The sequence below is a fragment of the Pelodiscus sinensis genome, chromosome 4, assembly GCF_052426305.1.
Source record: "Pelodiscus sinensis isolate ZL-2025 chromosome 4, ASM5242630v1, whole genome shotgun sequence".
Lineage (NCBI taxonomy): Eukaryota > Metazoa > Chordata > Testudines > Trionychidae > Pelodiscus > Pelodiscus sinensis.
Genome location: NC_143055.1, coordinates 134,173,955 through 134,195,563, shown reverse-complemented (window position 1 = coordinate 134,195,563; position 21,609 = coordinate 134,173,955). Strand labels below are relative to the sequence as shown.

Genomic DNA, 21,609 nt, shown 5'->3' with positions numbered 1-21,609 from the left:
CGGGTGCCACGATTTTTAAATCCCCGCTAGTTCGGGCTCCGTGCCCGTGGCTACACGCGGCACGGAGTAGGTAGTTCAGATTAGGCTTCCTATTCCGAACTACCGTTACTTCTCGTGGAATGAGGTGTACCGGTAGTTCGGAATAGGAAACCTAATCTGAACTACCTACTTCGTGCCACGTGTAGCCACGGGCACGGAGTCCGAACTAGCGGGGATTTAAAAATGGCGGCGCCCGGCAAGATGCAAATGAAGCCCAGGAAATTCAAATCCCGGGCTTCATTTGCAACTTCGGTTGCCTACATTAACCACCCTAGTTCAAACTAGGCTGGTAGTGTAGACATACCCTCAGAGAAAGAAAGGCTGTTAAAAAGAGGCAAAGAACACTGAAATCAAGCTGCTGTGATGGCTCGGAAGTATTGCAAGTTTGAAGAGACTCCAGCCGAAGCTTGCCAAGACTCGCAACATCACCAAGTAATCCCACTGAGATAAACCCTCTGATTCCCACTTGGTGTTCCTGCATTGCTCTCCCGTAGAGCACGGTCGGACGGAAAAGGCATCATCTCAGCGAGGGTGACAGAGAGCAATTTCTCATTCCTCCGGTGAATCCTGAGTCGAGGTGTGTAAATCGTCTCTGAGCTAAGTTCTTGGTCTGAAATTGCTTGAGGATGGCATGGAAGTTGCGGGCTGTTGCTTTGGAAGATTCACCTCTTGCTAGAGTTGAATGTGAGCTTGCCATGGTGATGTGTGTTTTCTTGTCAAAGGCCAGTAACAGAGCCGGTCTTAGGAGTGGGCGAGCTGGGTGGTGTGCCCGGGGCCGCCATCTTCAGCTTGATTCCAGTTATGAGTCTAAACTGATTTCCTTCTGATTCATCCACAGAATCACTCGCCGACTCTGACTGCCCTCAGTCACAAAGCACAGATCCAACAACATCCCATCGAGCAATTAATCTGTTGCCTTGGTTCACCTCGTGAGGAACAGAAGGCTGCGTTCTGCCAGCAACCCTTGCATTGCTATAACCCACGCTAGTTGCTAAGAGGCATCGGTGAGTGTAATGCGGAGATACGAGTGCACATGGGGACTGGAGAATGCCAGGGAACCAGAGATGGTTCAGAGGGGTCCATTAGTATTAGCTGTGCATTCCCACAAGTCCATTCCCCATGAATATTTGATAAAGCCGAGAAGGTTGCTACAGCTTGTTTAGTCTACATAGGGCATTTCTGCATTTCCCGGCTCGCTGACTGCAAGTGTGGTTTTCACGTGCTAACCACGGTGCTTATCCAGTTCCTCGTCTCCCTCTCCCCTACCTCCTTGTGAATTCTCAAAACAGGAAAGCCAGAAGATTTTGTTATTCATTAAATGGGGGAGAGATACATGTACTATGAGGGAATCTGACGCTTAACCCATCTCCGGTTTTGTGGGAGGGTGTTTGGATCATTATGGAAACAAATTAGGCAGTAAGAGTTATTGTTAACAACTTAGCCTCGGTCTACACTAGAGCTGTATTTTTAAATACCCCCCCCTCTTATTTTGAAATAATAGGTGGAGCGTCCGCACTTTCAAGCCTGTTATTTCGAAATAACGGGCTGCTTATCTAAAAATCTGCACTTCTGCTTTCCTCAGGGAATAATGCTAATTCCAAAATAATTATTTTGAAATAGCAGCAGTGTGGATGCTCCAGTGCTGCTATTTCAAAATAACCACTCCTCAGAGTCATTCCAACTAATTTCTCCCCAGCGTTTCCTGGGGCTCTAAGTCAAGGTAGCACGTCTACATTAACGGAGCCTGTCTCAGACTAATTTCAAGGCTTCCCCATAGTGCCTAACACAGGGGGAACACATGGGGACAGGCTATTTTGATTTTGTAAAATTGGGAGTTAAGTCAAATTTAGATATTTTGAAATAATGTCCTAGTGTAGACAAGCCCTTGGATGGGGTTACCCAGGGATAGGAGACTTAGAATTCTTTTAGACTGAGACAAATAGTTTGCAGTTGGGTTTTACCTTTCATCCAAGGATCCAAGGGCTTTACACAGAACCAAAAGTCCAGCGAGCTCGTGCAGTGGGAGCTACAAGTTCTGGACCACAAATGGCTACACATTGGGAGAATTTCCTGGGGTCCTGCTGGCAATTTCCCTTTGTCCTTCCAGCACCGACTGGCGCCAGGAGCAGGAGGCAGGCAAACTGAGAGGAGGCAGCCGGACTGGTTCTGCTCTGTGTTTCCTTCCCAGGCACTTAGCAATCTGGGGTTCTACTCCTTGTGGATTCCCAAAGGAGACTCCCAATTATGAGTGACAGGATCTAGACCAAGAGGAAGAACTCATTCCATGTGGCCAATGGAACAAGGTGCTGGCAGTCAGTTACAGTTACTACTGAACTGGTCTGGGCAGGGCCTACTAATCTAATGTGGTTTGCCAAAGTAGGGGAGGGCGGAAGAAAGGGCAAGTGTACTGAGTGTTTGAGAGTTGATTGTCAAAGGCACAAATAGCAATGATGTGCCCAACAGCTGTTCAAAATCACCTTCCTGCCAACTCAGCGAGGCCAGGTCTGCACTAGAGAAGATCAAAGCTACTACAGTCAATCTTCTGGGGTTCGAATGAGCGGGTCTAGTGAATACAAGCTAATTGGAACTGAGAGGGCGCACCCATCAATGCGGGTATTCCTGCTCCTACGAAGAGTCAGGGAAGTCGAAGGGAGTGTGTGTTCCCCTCGATCTCCCGCTGTGTGGATGGTGCCAAAATGCAATTTAAGATACTTCCACTCCAGCTATGTAATTAACGTAGCTGGAGTAGCGTATCTTAATTCAAACTTATCCCCTAGGGTAGACCTGGCTGAAGGTGTCAAGCCTGCGACATGAATAGTCTCCATGCAACTTGTGTGCTTAAAATTACGCATAGAATCGTAGAACTGGAAGGGTCCGCAAGACGTCATCAAGTCCAGTCCCCTGCCCTCACGGCAGGACCAAGCACCACTTAGATCATCCTGGACAGGTGTCTGTCCAACTTGCTCTTCAATATCTCCAGTGATGGAGATTCCACAACCTCCCCAGGCAATTTTATTCCAGTGTTTCACCAACCTGACATGTAGGAAGTTTTTCCTAATGTCCAACCTAAACCTCCCTTGCTATCCTTAGAAGCCAAGGAAAACAATTTTCTTCCTTGTAACACCCTTTTAGACACTTGAAAGGCATGTGGTCGTGTATCTCACTATCAGGTTTTTAGATCGCACCTGTCTAACTGGTAACTATCACGCTGTCCAATATGCACTACTCCTTCCCTTGTGCTCATGTTCAGCTGCATCCACATTTATTTCTAATCAGTTTGTCGTAGCAGCAGGGCAAAATTCTCTAGTGTGGCTCAGTGGAAGAGCACTAGGCTGGGTTTGAGGAGTTCTGAGTTTATTCTCTGCTCAGGCAGAGTCCTGCTGTGTGAATGAGGGCTAATCATCTCCTGTAAATGGGAATAATGAAACTGACCTGCTTCGTAAAATGCTCTGCTCTCTATAAGGTATTGCCGTTATTTGTTCTCTGCTCATGCAGCACCTTGCGGCGTGGGCTCCGAGTCTCTGGCCGGCGTTCCTTGTCCCAGCTGCAATTCAAATAATAAATAATAAGATGGATGAAAAAGACCAAATGTTGGTTGCAAACTTTCATTTTTTTAAAATAAATAAAACAACGCCATGATTGGTCGTTTCCTAAGGGAATGATCAAAAATAGCAAACCTATTTAATATCTGAATTTAGCAGTATAGCACAGATGGTACGGCAAAGAACCTGCAAGTGTTTTGTGTACTGAGAGAGAAAGCAAAACAGCTTTTATTTAGTGATAATTAAGAGACGGAATTACAGGCAATGGGTGATCAAAACTCAGCATCCACTGAGTGATTTTCTTTCCATGACTCTCCTTTCCCTTGTTTTCACCATGGAAAAAATTGTATTCTGGCTGCGTGAAACTGAGTTTTCAGTAAGCCCTGCCGAATCCAGAGACATGTCTTCAGAAAGTAGGTCCAACTGGCCACCAGATATATGAGGTTCTGCATGCTATAGGCCATCGTCAATATGCACCACACTCACATTAGTTCATCTCGCTTACTCCCCTACTCCCTCACTTTCCCCTTCCTTCTAAATGCTTCTGTTTTCCTGTGTACATCTTCCTTTGCAATCAGGTGTATATGGGCCTGATCTACTTCCTGTTGAAATCAGCAGGAGGAGAGTTGAGTGAATTTGTTTTGATGAAGAGTAAATTTACCGATAAACACGTTTTAGAGGTCACCATAATTATTTGGGATTTTGGGTTGAATCTGGCAAACATTTTTGCCTGGGAGGAAAAATGTGATTTGTTCCCACCCTTGACCAGTTTTATACTGAAAATGTCTACATCAGGGGTAGACATTTTTGCTTTGCTGTGCCAGATGGTGAGCACAGGGAACCATTTTTAGGGGTGCAGAGGTGGCTTCATGAGCCACGGGGGAGGCTTTGCGAGCTGCAATTTAAGGGGGAAGAGCTGCCGCATGCGGCTCGTGAGCTGTGGGTTTGCCAGCCCTGGCCTACATGAAACATCTCAGCTTTTTTATTTAGACCGTCAAAACTGAGCAAATGTTACAAATAGAACTCCCACCGCCCAATACCCCTACCCAAACAAAATGAAAAACAAAACAAATCGCTTTGTCAAATTTATTTCATTCAAATGCCAAGTGAGTCTCATCCCTCCTTGGTTTTTCATTTTGGCAAGGAAAAACATTCAGCTTAGTTGAACCCAAATGGATTTTCCCCCCTGATTTTTCTGAAAAATCCATTATTTGCTCAGATCTATATCAGAGTCTCCTCTTTGCCTTGAAATGGGTTTAAGGTTGACTCTAATATGCTGCATAAAAGAACGAAAGCGAGGATGTTATTGAACTCCGTCTTCCCATATCCATATCTTTGTACTGTTTGTCAGTAAAATACAAAGTGGCTGCTTATTGACTGACCATAGAAGATTCAAAGGGAGCAAAGTTAGACCAATGCTAAACAAGTCTGAAGTTGGTGAAAGTTTGTCATTGATTTTAAGTGGGAGCAAAACTTGACATACACTAAATGCTTTTGAAAATCCCCCCTTGATGCTGTCATGTGAAAAAGCACCTCCCAACTTGGTTTGATGAAGGAGATGGCTTGGGGAGTAGATATGCATTACAAGGACTTGTGGAGGTTGGGGTTTTACTTTGGTAACATACCACACAATTATGCATTCTAAATTGTCCAGTGAATTAATTCCCTTTTTTTTTTATCAAAAGTTCATGCTTTAAATATTGAATTAAATGGAAAAAAATCAATTGAATGCTAGATCACTGAGACAAAGCTACATTTCTCTTGCCAATATTTGAACACAGGGAAGGATTGTTTAAGGAAAGAATGATTCATTTCCAAAGGGTCCTCATTTCCATGAGAGCTCACTTCTAGTATTTAATTAAGTGATGTTGTGAATAATATCATATCCTTATGGCAGAATGAAAAACCCTCCACCCACCCCCACTCATTTTGTTTTGAATTTTTCAGCTAATTAGAGAAACAGCACTTTGATGTCGGAAGTATTATCTAACGTTGAAGAACCTAATTCCGGCTTTATTTGGGCGAGAGGAGAAGAAGAGAAGCCAATAGAGGAAGAATGTTTAAATAAACAGCATAGAATAAGTACAGATGCGTCTTTTATTCATGAAGCAGAGGTTCATCCCACGAGGGAGCTTGGATTATCTCTCTCTCACAAGATTGTTGGAGCAGAGCAGAGGTATGACTGAACACACTTTCTAGCATAGGAGTGGCATCTTACACACAGGCTGCAGAATAGCACAGGTGGAACCTCTCTAGTGCAGAACACTCTGGTCTGGCAACCTCCGTGATCCAGAATGATTTTAGTCAGTCAGATTTCCACTTAGCATGGGTATGGCCAAATTTCCCATGATCCCATAAAGTTTGTTTATAGTCCCCAGTCCTGGCTCTCAGGGTTCTGTGCTGTCATTTAGCTCTAATTCACCCCTAAATGTCCTCTAAGAGCCCAGGAATGCCAGACTAGAGAAGTTCAACCTGTACAGGACAATCTAATGGGCACATAATTGGCTGGACAATGCTAGTGATACACTTCCAAGAGAGCCAAGATCATGCAAAAAAAGGGCAGTCAAGGAACAAGATGGCACCCAGCACCCTTTGGGGTCTGAGTTGCCCTATGAAGCCCTGTAATAGGGCACATGGGGGACCAGCCACCTGGTGGTTCATGCACCCTGGCTTCTGGTCCCTTCCTTCTCTGTCTGAGGAACATGGACCCTTCATTATTTACCCTAAGCCAGGAATGTTCTGGCCTTCAACCCTCTGGCAGCCTGCCCACCACTCTTCCCTGGACTTCTGAGCCCATCCTAACTTGCACCCCTCGAGGCAGTGCATGCTCACCAGGCCTGGAGGTGTGGGCACCGGGGCTCACTCAATATGGCCTCCCAACATCATCAGGCCCGAATTAGGGATCCTCTACCCTGACAAGCACTTTGTGCACAAGCTGTGCAGCTGCGAAGGTGAGCTGTGCCTACTGCCCCCCGGTGAGACTTGCTGTGGCGGGGGGAGGTAGTCTTAGAAAGAAAAAGGCTGAGAACCCCCAAACTATAACCCCAAGATGCTCAGGGCATCTTACAGACTTGAGAACTATCAGCCCTGCATTCCCCCATTACAACCCAAATCTTCACGCAAAGCCTGACCCGAGTCCGTATGCCGGCAGGGCAGAATAACTGAAGGCCGCAAAAAGGAGAGGCTTTTAAAATAACGACTCAGGATCCATGTGCTAAAGGAGCACTAATGAGAGACGCTGTCAGAAGGCCGGGAAAGCTGCCAGGGCAGAATTCAACAGATAAGGGGACAGGGCCGAAGCCGGCAAGCGAGGAGAGAGAGCGAGACAGAGGCACACGGAGCTGGGATTGGGTGTTGATGTGGGGGATGCTTTCTTAAATGCCATATGGGGGTGGAGGAGAATTAGCAGCAGAATGATGATGAGATCCTCCCAGGGAGCCAGCGAGGCTGGTTGTGGGGGGTGCCCGAGCCCTTGGCGATGGATGTGACAGAGCTGTTTACGGCCGCTCAGCGCCATCACCCCAGCCAGCCTCGGAAATCTCATTTGACCTGCTTCCGGCTGAGAGCGGTTCTAGCCCAGACTGGCTAGCCAGTGGGAGGGCGTTGGGCCTTGCTGGCCCCCCTCACGTGCTCCCCATCTCCTCTCCCTCAATCTTCCTTTTTCTCTTTCGCCAGCAAAACCTTTTCCTGTAAATGTCCCCTGAGCAATTCATGAGAGCTGTAACTGTTTGGGCTCAACTAAGCAGGGGCCAGAGTGGCCCTAGAGGGGAGGCAGAGGGAAAGGACCAGGTGCCTCCCGCCACCCCATGGTAGAAGCGGGATGGGTGGCCTGTTCCAGTCAGAGTGGCGGGAAAGGGAGGAAAATGTGTCTGTCCTGCATATTCAGAGGCAGAGACAAATGCCTGGCGTTCCCTTTCCTTCCTTTGTCAGGGGCTCAGCCCCACCTCGTCCTGGAGAGCCGTGGGTCCTCCAGGCTCTGGGGAAGGGTGAAGTGATCGGTGTCAAAGGTGGGGGGATAGTGTGAGGGGAGGACAGCAAGCGAGGCTCTCTCTTTTGGGTAGCAGGGATCAAGAGCAGCAGCAGGGAGTTGTTAGAGGGCAACGGTGAGGTACCAGGGGTGCGAGGCCCAGAAAGCTTCCACTACTTTAGCTCAGCTGTGCCACAGAATCACGATTTGGGCTGGCTGAGGTGACTGAAAGCGCTGGGTCAAAATCCTCCTCTTCAGATTGGACCATTCCCAAATCCCACAGAAGCTCCACCTTTGAGGGGGATATTGAGGCCCAATGCTCTGAACCTCACAGGGTCCAGGCAGAACAATGTGCTGCTAACATCCCACAAAACCTCTTCCCATTTACGCTCAGTGCCATGCACAGACCTTGCCCTGCACAGGGCTGAATTTTACCCCATCAGCGTGAGGGGGAATTGTTGGCAGAAGGTCTTCCCTTTGTGGATTTCTGGCTAGTGGGAAAGAGCCGTGGAGATTTTTAACTGGCATTGCTCCCAGGACTGGGGGTTGAATGATGTGGAGAAAGGCTGATGCATAGGTTGATTCCCCTTCCCCTTTGAGTCTATCGTCTTCTCTTTTAAAATGTATATGAAGGGCCCACATTGCTTCATAGGGAGATTTTGGGCTGTGGAGACTGCATCAGACCCACTCCTGAATAAACAACAATGAATACATTATGCAAACACTAAAGTTCTGCAGCCAAACTCTCAGAAACTTTCCTCCTCAATATAGGATTAGGATTATATTGTCAATTGATTTTTTTTTAAATTGCTAAGCAGATGCTACACTATAATGAGAGGAAACAGAAGCGGAAAACGAAGAAAATGTTACTTAAACAAATGAGCAGATGCAGAGAGTAGAAACAGAGCAAAGCAAACAAATGAACACTGAGTAAATAACCTGAAAGCAAATGGGGGAAAAAACAAAAAACCAAAAAACCCCAAGTAGGCTCTTAACAGTCTACAGTTGGTGTAAAATAATTTTTCAAACATTCACATATTTTTACCCCCATGCTCAAAATGTTAACCGTCTCATGAGGGACTGAAAGAGGAATGGATTCCCCCAAGCATCATAGTTCTTGAGAGATTAGTTAATTTTGCTTCATATGGCCCGTGTGACCAGTTTTAGCCCAATTTCACATCCGAGGAAACTGAGGCACGGAAAAGCAAAATGACTCGCTTGGGGTGACTCAGTGGATCAGTAGCAGAAGTAGGATTTCAAGTCCCAAACCATTTCCTAGCAGTCCTTGTCCACATAGGAAACCTGCCCATCACCTTCCAAAGACAAGCTTGGGAAATTCAATCACTGGACACTAAAAATCACGATGCTAGCAGACACCATGTTAGTATGGATCATTAGGGCTCCACCGGCAACCTATGGACCCTTGGTCCTATGACTGCGGAAGCGCTAATTGCTCACTTCATCTGAAGTGATTTCGTGCCACCTGCGTTAAGCCCTTTGGCATAACAATCCGCCTCCCCTTATATTTAGCTGTGCCGCTCTGGTGACCTTTCCCAGAGCTGAAGAGCAGCTCAGTGAAGCCAGTTTCTTCCACCCACAGAATCTCTTTCCTCAGCCACCGTGTCTCTTCCGCAGCCTTTCTCCCCTCACCCTGTGCTGCAGACGCGTAAGGCTGGGTGTGTTTTGCTCAGCTGCCTTTGGTTAGGCGCGCCAACCTCGCAGGTCCATCCAACCTCAACACACACGCCATGAATTTAACAATTCACCCATCACTAATAAACTACCTAGGATTGAGACCCCCTGTTTTGGATAGCTCCCCTCCATGCCATGCAGGATCGCCAACCTCCTCCTGGTTTTATTCACTAAGCCCCACGGCAGGGCCGCTCTTTTGCTGCCTAGACTAAGGCTACATTGGCGCTTTACTGCACTGTCATTTTCTGGCTCTGGGGCACGAACCATTGCCCCCTGCTCCGAGTGCTGAAAAGCGCCCCTGTGAACCAGGCTGCGGTGCACGGGGCTCCTGGAGGAGGCTGATCTAGAGAGCAGGGAGGGCATTCTCCACGCTTGTGCCATGGCCATGCTGGCAGGTTTAAATGCTGCCCCGGCGGCTCGTTAACCAGGTAAGTGCAGATGGTGCTGCTTGACTCTCAGGCTCTGAGACCCCTCAGCAGGGCTGGCCTTACCATGAGGCGAACTGAGGCGACCGCCTCAGGTGCCAGACTGTGGGGGGGGGATGCCAACAGGACCCAGAGTGTGTCTGCTGCTGGTGCAGGTGTATTCTCTCTGCTCTAGATGTACAGAGATGGGGGAGAGCCAAGAGAGGAGTAGAACAGGAAGGAGGCAGACTTGAGACCTTTCAGAGTTTTGGCCCAAGCGAGGGGCATGGGGGCGTCATTTGAGCTCCCCGCCTCAGGTGCCAAAATGTTGTGGGCCGGCCCTGGCCCTCAGCCAAAGCGTGGTCCCTCTTGGCCTTGGGGCTGCACACACTGGAACGGGATAGCTCTCGGGGCACTCAGGACTGTGCGTCGCCCTGCCTCTTGCTTGTACCTGGCTGAGCGTTAACCTCCCTGGCCCCAGGCTCAATGGGCCCTCTATTCCACTCCCTCGGCCAGGGATACAATCCTCCCAGAGAAGCCCTAAGCATCTCCTTCGCCCCCGCCCCACCAAAGGGACCCTGGCCTGGCCCATTCTCACCCCCTATGTGCTTGGAAGAGCCCCTGGGCAGCTGCCCGATGCCTCCCGTCCCTTCCCTGAACCCAACCTGCCTGCCCCAGGCAAAAGGCTTTCAAAGCCGCAGCAGTGTCTCTGGATTCAAAGATTCTTTGGCTCTGCCCCATACAGGCTCCAGGGCCCAGCTCCCCACCCCAGAACCTGCCTGGGGCAATCAAAAGCATCTTAGAGACGAACACGGCTCTCCCTCCCAGTCTTGACTGAAAGGTGCCACAGGACTCAGTCTGTATCTGCAAGAACAACAAACAGATTGGTTGGGGCCTAAGCTTTCGTGGGCAAAGACCCACCTCGTCAGATGCATGCTGTCGGCTGCCCAGTGCTTCTGAAGCTCTCTGGTGCCATGGGGCCCCTGCCACTCGCTCCTCACAGAAATCCCAGACCCTCTGCACCCCGTTGCTCTGGCAGACCATGAAGACACGGAGTAAGACAGCAGTCACTTTATTTCAGAAAGAATGTTGATTAAACTAGAGGGATGGGAATAACTTCTTACAACACAGTCAGAAAGGGGGGCCCTGGGTCTACGCTGCCCACACATCACCTTTCCTGTCCTTATTAGGGTTCCCCTCAAAGTCTGGTCTATTGCAGAGCTGGCTGGTGAACAAGAACTAGGGATGCAAATGTTCACTAGAGCCCCCTTCCCAAGATGTCCCCACAGCGAATGGATCGACAGGGGTTCTCCCTCCGTGGTGTTCTACTCCAATGAGTTCATTTCCGTGCACGGACAGGGCAAACGTCTGTTTCTTTTTTTAACTCTAAGTGGCTTGGGACTGTTTCCAGTTGCCTCTGACGGTTTCCCGTGAGGGTTTTAACATAGCGCACGGTGGAGCACTAGAGCCTGGCACTGCATCGCTTGCCAAACAGAGCCAGGAGACAACTTCCCCTGGCCTGAATGGGCCACCCAAGAACCTCTATGTGAAATGCAAATCTCTTGCCAATGTTTCTATATACAGAGAGCGAGCAGGGAGGCAGTTCAGGTTGGGCTGGAAGAGAGAATCCAGTCTTTCCTGGGAAGGCTGGTGAAAAAGCAAAACCAAGGGCTTTGGCCGTTTTCTTTAGCACCATAAATACAGAAGCATCCCCCTCCCACCTTCGCTTGTCTCTTCTCCTTTTCTTTTGCACTCTCCGGGAGCGTCCCTGCCTTTCCTGCCAAATCTGCCTCACTGTTTGTCAGAGATACAATGAGCCAGATCCAATTCTCCTGGGTAAGTGCTCGCAGAGCAGCCCCCATTCCGGATGACAGTCCGTGCCGTTTCCCCCGTCAGTGGACTTTGCATAATACATGTGTAGTATTTCGGGAAAAGGAGCCACAAACACAGCTGCTAGAACATCTGAAGTGACTGAAAGGAGAAAGTTGTTTGATCTACACGCAGTGTCATGCCATAGAACTGCCTTCTCCACAGTCACCCACCGGGGAAGCTGCTGGCGGTATCAGTTCTCTGTCTTCAGGAAGCTGACACGGTCCGGGTCCTATCTGAGCAGATGAAACTCTAGCATTGCTCTGTGTCGCATCTTCCCTGGGCTGGTACCACAGGGTCAGTGTAAGAGAGGGGGGAAAGGAGATGGAAAACCGTAATCCCCAATGAGGCACCCAGCTCCCTAGGAGGTGCCTGGCTTTTTCTGATGGAGGCACTAGAAAATTCCTGAGTAAAGAACCAAATGTGAGTCACTGATGAATTCTATTCCTTGGCATTTTAGCGATAAGAGAAGAGGGGCACTATTCGACTTTTGCAATACAGTTGGTATGTCTACACTACAGAGTTGAGGAACATCCACACTGCAATTGCATTCTTCCACAAGAAATTTGAAAGAACAGAGGGGGTTTTCCGGCATTTGTAATCCCCATTCTACGAGGAAAGAGCTCTTCTGGAAAAAGGCGTGGGTGGATGGGGAAGAGGGATTTCTCTCGGAAGACGAGGAAAGAGGAGAAAGCACAGGTGCCCTGGTGGCCACTCCATCCATAGTAATCATAGCTTACATGTGAGAGAGCATCCATTCAATCTGGACTCTCTTTCACAAAAGCAGATCGTTTTTTCAAAGTGCTTTCGCAGTGTGGGTGCTGTCTTCCAGAAAAACTTCTTCCGAAAGAAGCCTGTAGTCTAGACTTAGCCTTGGATAACTTCATGTGGTGTTTTCTCTGGTTAACTCCATGTCTCTCCTTACTTACTTTTAACAACTTTATTTGTGAAGTCCCTTTTCCTTACTTTGGCATCACTTACCCCTTTGAATTAAACAAACAGCACAATATTAAAATATCACCTCTTCCACGCAAAATCTGTCTAAAGCAATGTGAATGGCTTCAGTGAAATTGGGGCATCTAACCTGTGGCTTAATGGAGACTGGAACAGAAAATGGCATTTACAAATGTCATTTAAAAGTGGGGTGTGATTGTAAACTTCTGAGGGCAGGAACGATGTTTTTTTTTTTTGTTATATGCGTGTACATAACACAATGAGGTCTCTAAGCCTTGAACGGCGGCCTTGTTGCGATGCTCCAATTTAAATACCCCGCTCAGTTATTTATTTTTGTGGAGGAAAACCCTGGAGAATTCAGACCTGATGGTAGAACTCCAAAAAGGTGAGTGGTATGTTAACTTCAGCTCCACTGTAGGAGCCAAATTATGCTCTCAGATGTGGCCACGTGGACACAGAGAAGGGGCGTTTCTAAAGTTTTGTTTCTGGAATCCAGGATTGCTGGGTCTCTCTTTTGCTCATCTGTGTTCTGGTCATGCCCACAAGTGCCAGCCATGGTCAGGGCCCTATGGGGCTAGGTGCTATGAATGACTTGCCAAGCTCTCTGAAGGAATTGAAAGGCCTCGCGTCTGTCTGTAATCTCAGGTCAGTGGCAGCTGAAGATGCATCAAAGAACTGAATTTTGCCTGACGTGTGGCTCCCTGCTGGTAAACAAAGCTCCATTTTCTCACTTGTTTACACTGTGCCTCTCACCGCAGTATCTTGGTGCCTATTCTCAACTATCTGGGAGAGTCCCGGTTTCAAGCGGGCTATTTTTGTTTTCAAGTTATGGGCAATAGAAGTGAGGGATAAGAGGAGAGCCTTTACCCAAGCAGGCTGCATGAGGTCCTGTTCAGCTGCTCTGACTTCTCCCAGCAAACGGCGGCAGGCATAACTGTGGGGCTGCATTCCTTGTTTAATGCCAACTTATCAGTGGAAATCTCAAGCTATATAATTACTTTTTAAAACTGCAAGTGCATTTAATCTGATGCACACACCTCCAAGGGCTCCGGGAGTGTGAAGCCAAGGTCAGGGGGAGCTTTTCAATAGAGTGGCTGAGATGCTATCTCAACTCTAGTTTGTTAACAGCAATTTGTGCAGCTGATGGCCTCCTGCCGTTGCCTTTATTATCACCGTAGGTCTCCCCATGGTCCGCGGATTTCTTGATTAGCGAGCAGCGTTATTGCTTCTTGCAAAATGGAGGGAGAAGAATGAGTCAGGCGGCTTGCACGCAAGAGTAGTCAAAAAGCCGCTGTTAAAAAATTGTACAGTACAGGTTGGACCTCCCTGGTCCAGCATCCTGTCCCGAACCAGGGAGTTTGCCAGACCAAGGGAGATCAATGGCAGCCTCTCTGTTGCTCGGCTCTGGGTTTTCCCCCCATCCACCGGACTCCTAGCCACTGGTCCTGCTGCCTGACTCCCGGCCACCTGGGTTCTCTGGTCCAGGAACATCCTATCAGACCACGGAGGCTGCCAGACCAGAGACTCCCGGATTAGAGAGGTCTGACCTATAGTTGATGTCAGTGTTGTGTTCCTTTTCTAAAGCACTCACAACCGCGAGCGCGTAGCAATTTCAAACGTGAGGTTCATTAGGCAGGTTGCCATGGTGTTGTCTGAGAAACGCTCAAGACAGCACCACCGTTCGCAAAAGCATTTTGTGTGCTCAACGTTAAGCAGATGCTGAAGCCTTACTGAAATCAATGGGACATTAGCATATGCGCTTTTGTGTTTTGCTGGACAGGGATGGATTGCCGCAAAGCTTCAGTGATTCCTGGCACTGAAACCTGAATGGGTACTGGAGACAGGCCACAGCGGATGTCTACGCTGCAGAGAGAGACTGTGGCACCACATCTCGGAGCCTGGGTCAGATGGCTTAGGCTTATCAGGCTTGTCAGGCTCCAGCGGTGGAGCTAAAACTAACAATGAACGTGTTTGGACCGGAGTCTGGGCTCTGAAACCCAGCAATGGAGAAGGCCTCGGAGCCTGGACTCCAGCTTGACTCGGTGCTGCGGGTTTTTCTTCAGAGCACAGACACAGCAGAGAAACTTCCAGCTCAGACACCTGGCAAGTGTGGGCTGGCCAAAGGAATGTCGCAGCTGGGACAGACTCCATTATATGCATATGGGTGGTTTCTGTCGGATGTCAGCTGTGGAGCTATCGTACATTTAGGAGCGACCTGCTGCAGCTGCACTAAGACTCTCATCCCAACATGCTGAGAGAGTGTTTCACCAGTGGTTTGGGGGACCAAGGGACCTGAGGCGCTGCACTCAAATACATGTGCTAAGAGTGCCTAGAGAGACAGCGCATTAGCCTGCACTGTGGCTGGTCTAGGCAGCTGGTTGAGGGGCAGTGTGGACTGGTAGCTTATTGCTGGGTGGATCCAGGAAGGGGCCAGTGAAGATACAGTACTCCTACATTAAAATGGGTGATGTAATTCGTGCCAGTCAACATGGGTTTATGGCAAATAGATCCTGTCCAACTAGTTTGATACCTTTTTGGAGGGAGATTATAAGTTGTGTTGAGGTACTGTATGTAAGTGTCTCTAAAGCATTTGACTTCTTCACGCAACACACAGTTGACCTGTGGAACTCCTTGCCGGAGGATGTCATGAAGGGAATTGGGAGAGTGGTAAATAATGAAGAGGCCCAGAGTTTGATACAGAGGGATCTGGATCCGTAAGTAAGCTGGGTGCAAGCAAACAATGTGTGTTCTAACGTGGCTAAATGCAAACATCCAGGAACAAAGAATGTAGACTGTACTCACAGGAGCAGGAGGACCCCAAGAAAGAAACAGGAGCTCTGAAAAAGATTTGGGAGTTGTGGGACAGGCCCAGCTGGACATCTGCTTCCAGTGCAATGCCGGTCCCGGAAGATGCTTTTCGGATGCCTATATTCAGGAATCTTGAGTAGGAGTGGAGAGGTTCATTTACCCCTCTATTTGGCATGGGTGCAACCACTGCTGGCCCATGGCATTCAGTTCTGGTGTCTACAATTCAAGGAGGATGTCACTACATTGGAGCGGGTTCGGAGAAGAGCTACAGGCATGATGAAAGGTTCAGAAAACAGATTTAGCTCCTTGAGCCTCACAGAGAGGCATGACCGGACTGCAGTCTTTAAGAATCATAGTCCTTGGATTTATAGAACTGGAAGGACCCTCGAGAGACCAGCAAGTCTAGTCCCCTGTCCCCACGGCAGGACCAACAGAGGTCCTACATGGGGAATAAATATTTAATAATGGCTCTGTGGTCTAGCAGAGAGAGGTGTAACACGACCCACTGGTGGGAAATTCAAACTGGAAATCAGATGTACGTTTTAATAAGTGGCAGCTGAAAGAAAAGTCAACTCAAGCCTGGCTTTGGGACAACACCGCTATCAGTTCTTCTTACACTTTGGTCATCAGGTGTCTTCAGCACCCATTCCAGCGATCCAGCTCTTCTTTTGCATCCTCCCTCCCACAGCCATCTCTACTGTATAAATGCTTCTCCCAGACAAAACTCTGCACAAAACGTACGGCGTTCGCTAATTAGAATAGCAGTTACCACTTACGTTTAGATTCCAATGTACCAATCAAATTTTATTTCCTAATTGTGCTACATTATCACTAATTAGAATAGCAGTTTTTACTTAATGGATTATATTTAAATTAAGACGCTTCCATCCAATGTTTTTTTTCCCTACTTACATTTTAACTAATTGGCTCAGCAATTATTAAGTTAGGTTTAAATTGAAATATATCAGGCTGTTAGCGACTCCTATGATAACACGCCTATAGTCTGTGTAAGACTAACAGGAATGATTAAGATACAGTCCAGTTAATTAGATTTGGAATCAAAATAATTTCCTAAGTGTTTGAATAAAAATGGAGCGTATACCACTCTCTTGGCATGTCACAGAGAAGGAACATGTGGGCTCAGTTTGGATGCAAGGTAGATATTATTACTAATCCACATAGAGGCCAGGTTTGCAAGCCAGAACACTTAGCTCTGAGTCAGGAAAGCCTTTAAGACTCATTGAATTAAGGAACTGGATGCGAGCACTTTCAACTCTCACATGTACCTTTGGAAATCTCCCCCATGGACCTCAATGGGACAGATGCTTAAGTGCTTGCCTGAATCAAGTTCTGGTAAAAAAGCCTGTGTCTTGCCCATCTATACTTGTGTTTCTTCTTCATTTCTTTACTACAGCCTTTCACCTCTCAGGCCCAAAGGGGAAGGTTGAATCAAGGTACACAGCTCCAGCTATAACAACGAGAAGTCCTGTGGCTCCTCCAGCTATGTTAATTACGAAGCTAGGGTCGACATACATTGATTTGAGTTTCCCTGCTGTCCTCATATCAGGAGGCAAACGCTCCCATTGGCTTCCCTTACTCCTCACAGGAGCAGGACTACTAGTGCCAATGGGAGTGCCTCTGAGTTCGATTTAGCGGGTCTTCACTAGACCTATTCAATCAAACTCTGAGAAGATCAATCACAGCAGCATCAAACTTCTATTTAGTAAATACATGATGTGAGTTATATTTCAATTGGTGTCAGATGTGACCTTGTCGCCTGAAATGCTGTTGCCATCGAGTTACACTGAGAGCTCTTGTATCACTCAACCACCACCAGCCTTGCAAATCGAGAATCCTCATTCTACAGCTGCGGCTAGCAGAGTTAATCTTGGGGAATGGAGGGGGGGTAAGTGGAGCTGCCCCCCCCCAGGAGATCTTTGGGATGTGCTACCCATAGCACAGCAAGAGCAGTGATGCTGCTGCACTTAAAGGGTTAATTGTGCCCTGTTCCCCATAAGGACCCACCAGGATGAGGGGAAACTTCCCAAAATTGCTGTGGCCCAGTTCTGTCATTCTTACTAGGAATTGCGGAGAAATAACTTCCACTCCTGCACACTTTCAGCCAATCAGCAAGCAGGAAGTTGCATTGCTGAGAAGTAAGCATTGCTATGGGTCAGCCAGGTAGTGCATCCCTGCTCTCTGACTGGCGGAGGGTCTCTTTCCGTAGACCCAGGACTGTGTATTCCTGGTGCTCGTGCAGGAGCACAGGTATAGATTAGTGACCCTTGCACTTTTGTGTAATCAGCTTTGTATCTACACCGCTGCACGCTAACATCTTCCCTGCAATCCAGACCAAGCTGGATCACGTTCTCAGGAGCTGTGGGAGGTTCCTATGGAAACGACGGCTTTTGTTTACCATGAGCCAATATGTCTGTATAAATTAAAAGGGGATGGGAGGCATGAGTGAGAATTCCACCACCTCTCCGGAGGGAGCAAATGCCTGACACCAGGGAAAAGGAAGCCCGTGGACACTTACTCTCCAACGATATTACCAAGCAACTCAGGTGAGATTGAATGATCTACGCTAGGACTGTACCATGTTAGCTGCCCTCCCTGGGGTTGTTTAAAAGAAACCGACAACCAATACGCTGCCCAAATGGGTCTCAAAACATAAAGTGGAAAAAACAACAAAACACTTCACAGAATCCGATCCCACTGGCAAGCCTGGGAAGGGAGAGGGAGAAGGTCGACTTCCTAAAGCAGAGGTAAGAACTCAGCACCCCCCAGTTTCTCTTTAGGCACCTCCATGAGTGGGCAGGATGTCAAAGGAGCTCAGAACCCAGCCGCTCCTGCCGGTCACGCGCTGTTGGGTTCTGAAGCTTTTTGAAAGCCTGGCCACTTCGAAAGGACAGCGTCCAGCTGGAGGGGTCTAGTGCACCTGCTGCCCGGCTGGGTTTTAGGGACGGCAGCTGGGCCTTATAAAGGGGAGGCTATTCACCGACCCCTCTCAATCTGGGGAGGGCCGGGGGCTGCTCAGAGTAGCGGTGGCCAAGGCTGCAGAGAGCAGGAGGCCCTCTTTAGCCAGAGTGGGTTCGGCAGGCCGGCTCCCCAATCAGAGGGTATGTCTACACTTGCACCCTCTTTTGAGACAGGGATGCAAATGAAGACATTTGAAATGGCAAATGAAGCCGGGATTGAAAAATCCCACGCTTCATTTGCATATTCCCGTTATGGCGCTATTTCGAAATAACAGCCGATGTTAAGACGCGGTTATTTCGAGAGCGAACCCTTCTCTCAAAATAATCGGTAAACCTCATTGTCTGCGGAATTAAGGTTATTTCGAGAGAAGCTGCATCTTAACAGCAGCTGTTATTTCGCAATAGCGCCATCACGCGAATATGCAAATGAAGCGTGGGATATTTTAATCCTGGCTTCATTTGCAATTTCGAATCTCTTCATTTGCATCCCTCTCTCGAAAGGGGGTGCAAGTGTCGACATACCCAGAGGGATGGCGAATGTCGAGCTCCATCTAGGAAAGACGGGGCGGGGAAGCTTATTGACGAGCAGAGTGGGGCACTTAAGGTCCAAGACGGCTCTGTAGACCAGAGCCCTGTATGAGATTTATTTTGCGGTGATTTCCTTTGAGGACTGTTTGAGTCGGATATGAAACCCGACCCAGGCAGGGGTGGTGTTATCCAGGAGAAAGCAGCTGTGGAGTTTATCAAGGAACCCGGAAGGAAGGGGAAACTGAAACAGGGCTCTGCAGAGACACCCCAGGTAATGAGGGGGAACTCACCAGGGAACGCACTCCACAACATGGGAGCTGAGCCCTCCAGTTGCGGGTAGTGCTCAAAACTGAGCCTTCTGTGCAGTGTTTAATAATACACATCACAGCAAAGAGATCTTGAAAATGTGTTTCTCTTTTTCATTCAGACCAAGATCTTAATGTCAAGGTAACCACAAAAGTGGATGTAATCAAACGCTCCTCTGGGGAGAGGAAAGCCAGGGAGAAGTCAAAGGCAAAGCTCAGTGGATGGATGAGATGGATCAACTTGAGAGGTAGGAGGTTATAAGCCACTCCTGAAATGAGCGATTTGAAAGATTGAGCATGTCTTTCATTGTAACGCTGCCATAGACGCGGAGGCAGATTGCTGGATGATTATTTGTAACGTGGAGCGATGAGAAGATTTTATCTATTTTCATTCCAATTTACTCTGACTTTGCAAAACAGCTTTCCCCTAAAGCGTGTGTTCCCTTTTGCAGCACGATAAGAATTCGGAGTTTTAGAAGTATACAGTTAAAAGCCCAAATGGGGGTATTTTCCTCCTCTTATATAACTTCTAAGGAGTCAAATAAATCCTGAAAGATTTGCTTTATTTTTGTTGTTAAGAACTGTTGGCTAGAATTCCCAGCCCAAGCTATATTTGTTGCACAGGCAAAATTTCCAGAGTTGGGATTCCAAATGCATAGCCTTAAAAAAAGAAATAACACACAAAACCAAGGGTCATGAGTGTGTGTTTGTATGCCAAGATAGCTGCACCTAAAAGGGTGTTACAAGGAGGAGGGAGAAAATTGTTCTCCTTGACCTCTGATGTTAGGAAGTTTTTCCTAATGTCCAACCTGCTGCAATTTAAGCTTCTTGTCCTACATGTCAGGGTGGTTAAACACGAATAAATTGCGTTGGGAGGTTGTGGAATCTCTATCATTAGAGATATTTAAGAGCAAGTTGGACAGACATCTATCAAGGATGATGATGATCTAGATCAGGGGTTCCCAAACTTTTTGACATGGCAGTAAATCCATTCACTAGCTTTTGGAAGACCGGCAACATTCATTTGCATATTTACATATTCATTAAGCAAATGATGAATATTCAAATACATTGTTTCTGGTCCTCCCAAAGCCCCCAGGGCCAGCTTTAGCAAAGTTTTCAATATGGTCACCCACAATATTCTTGCCAGCAAGTTAAGGGAATGTGGATTGGATAAATGGACTGTAAGATGAGATGGCTAGACCAGGGTTTCCCAAACTTTTAACTTTAGTTGGAACCCATTTTTTTTTTCAATACTGTTTTTTGCAGCCCAAAAATATAAACGCATATAAAAAAAGATTGAAAAATGCATACATTTTCAGTGTTTCACCCGGCTGCATCCTCCACCCAGCCTGGGCCAGGGCTTGGGGGACCCAGTGCCGAATGGGAACTTCAGGAGGCAGGAGTGGGAGCAGGAGCAGACTGGGGGTAGGGTATCTGGCTAGGAGGGAGGATGCAAGGATGGGTAGGGTGGCCAGGCGTCCGGTTTTGTCCTGGACAGTCCTGTATTTGAGAGTTCTGTCCTGGAAACAAATTGAGAAAATACCGGACGTAGAAAATACCAGACATTTTCTAATTAGGTGAGTTTTATTATTATTAGGTGTATCAGTCCTTAGCTGTGAACTGCCTGGCTGGTAGATGTGCTCAGGCTGCGTGAGTGTGTCTGCGAGCCAGACAGTTTGCAACTACTCGAGGGAGGGTATGCGCGGGGGGAGCAAAATGGAATCCCTGGGGCTGGACTCACTCATGTGCCCGGGTCTGCATATGCCCGGGTAAGTTCCGCTTCCTGCTGGCTGATTCGCTCCCCTCCCCTGTCCAGCCCTGCTTCCGGCGGCCGGTTCCTCCCCCCCCCCCCCCCGCTTCCCACCGATCTCCCCCGGCCAGCTCTACGCCCCCCGACAATCCCCACGACAAGCCCCGCTCCGCCCACCCCCTCCCAGCCAGCTGATTCTCCCCCACTTCTTCTCTTGATCTCCCCTAGCCAGCCCTGCTGCCCCCGTCCAGCCCTGCTTCTGAAGGCTGGTTCTCCTGTCCTCCTCCTCCCAATCTCCCCCGGCCATGTCCCCCCCCCCCTCGTCCAGCCCTGCTTCCACTGGTCACTTGCCCGGCCCCCCCACCATCTCTGCCGGACAGTCCCACTGCCCCCAACCCTCCTTCCCGGCAGCCGGTTCCCCCCTCACACACACCTCCTCCCAGCCCGTCCTGCTCCCCTCCCAGCAGCCATGCTAAGGTCCGGTATTTTTTTCCCACGGCCCATAGTTTGGGAAACGCTGATCTAGATGGTGCTTGGTCCTGCCATGAGGGACTTGAGGACCTCCCAAGATCCCTTCCAGTTCTAGAATTCTATGATAAAATCAGAAGCATATTCCCTCTCAATGTTTCATCTTCTGGCTTAGAAAGCAATAACAAGACATGGACATTTCAAGGTGGACTCAACCGATGTAAATCCCTGCAGTTACAGTGATTTGAAGCACCTGAGTCTTTGGATGCCTCACTCTACCCCGGAGGTGACTGCATTGTGTT

At 48.3% G+C, this 21,609-nt stretch overlaps 1 long non-coding RNA gene across 1 annotated transcript in view; it reads right to left on the bottom strand.

Moving 5' to 3' along the window:
• The window catches only part of LOC112546581 (uncharacterized), a 186,780-nt gene that overhangs the window by 124,168 nt on the left and 41,003 nt on the right, over positions 1-21,609 (bottom strand). The window contains exon 3 of the long non-coding RNA XR_016349540.1: positions 3,472-3,583. This is a non-coding gene — a long non-coding RNA (uncharacterized LOC112546581). The remainder of the gene's footprint in view (positions 1-3,471; positions 3,584-21,609) is intronic.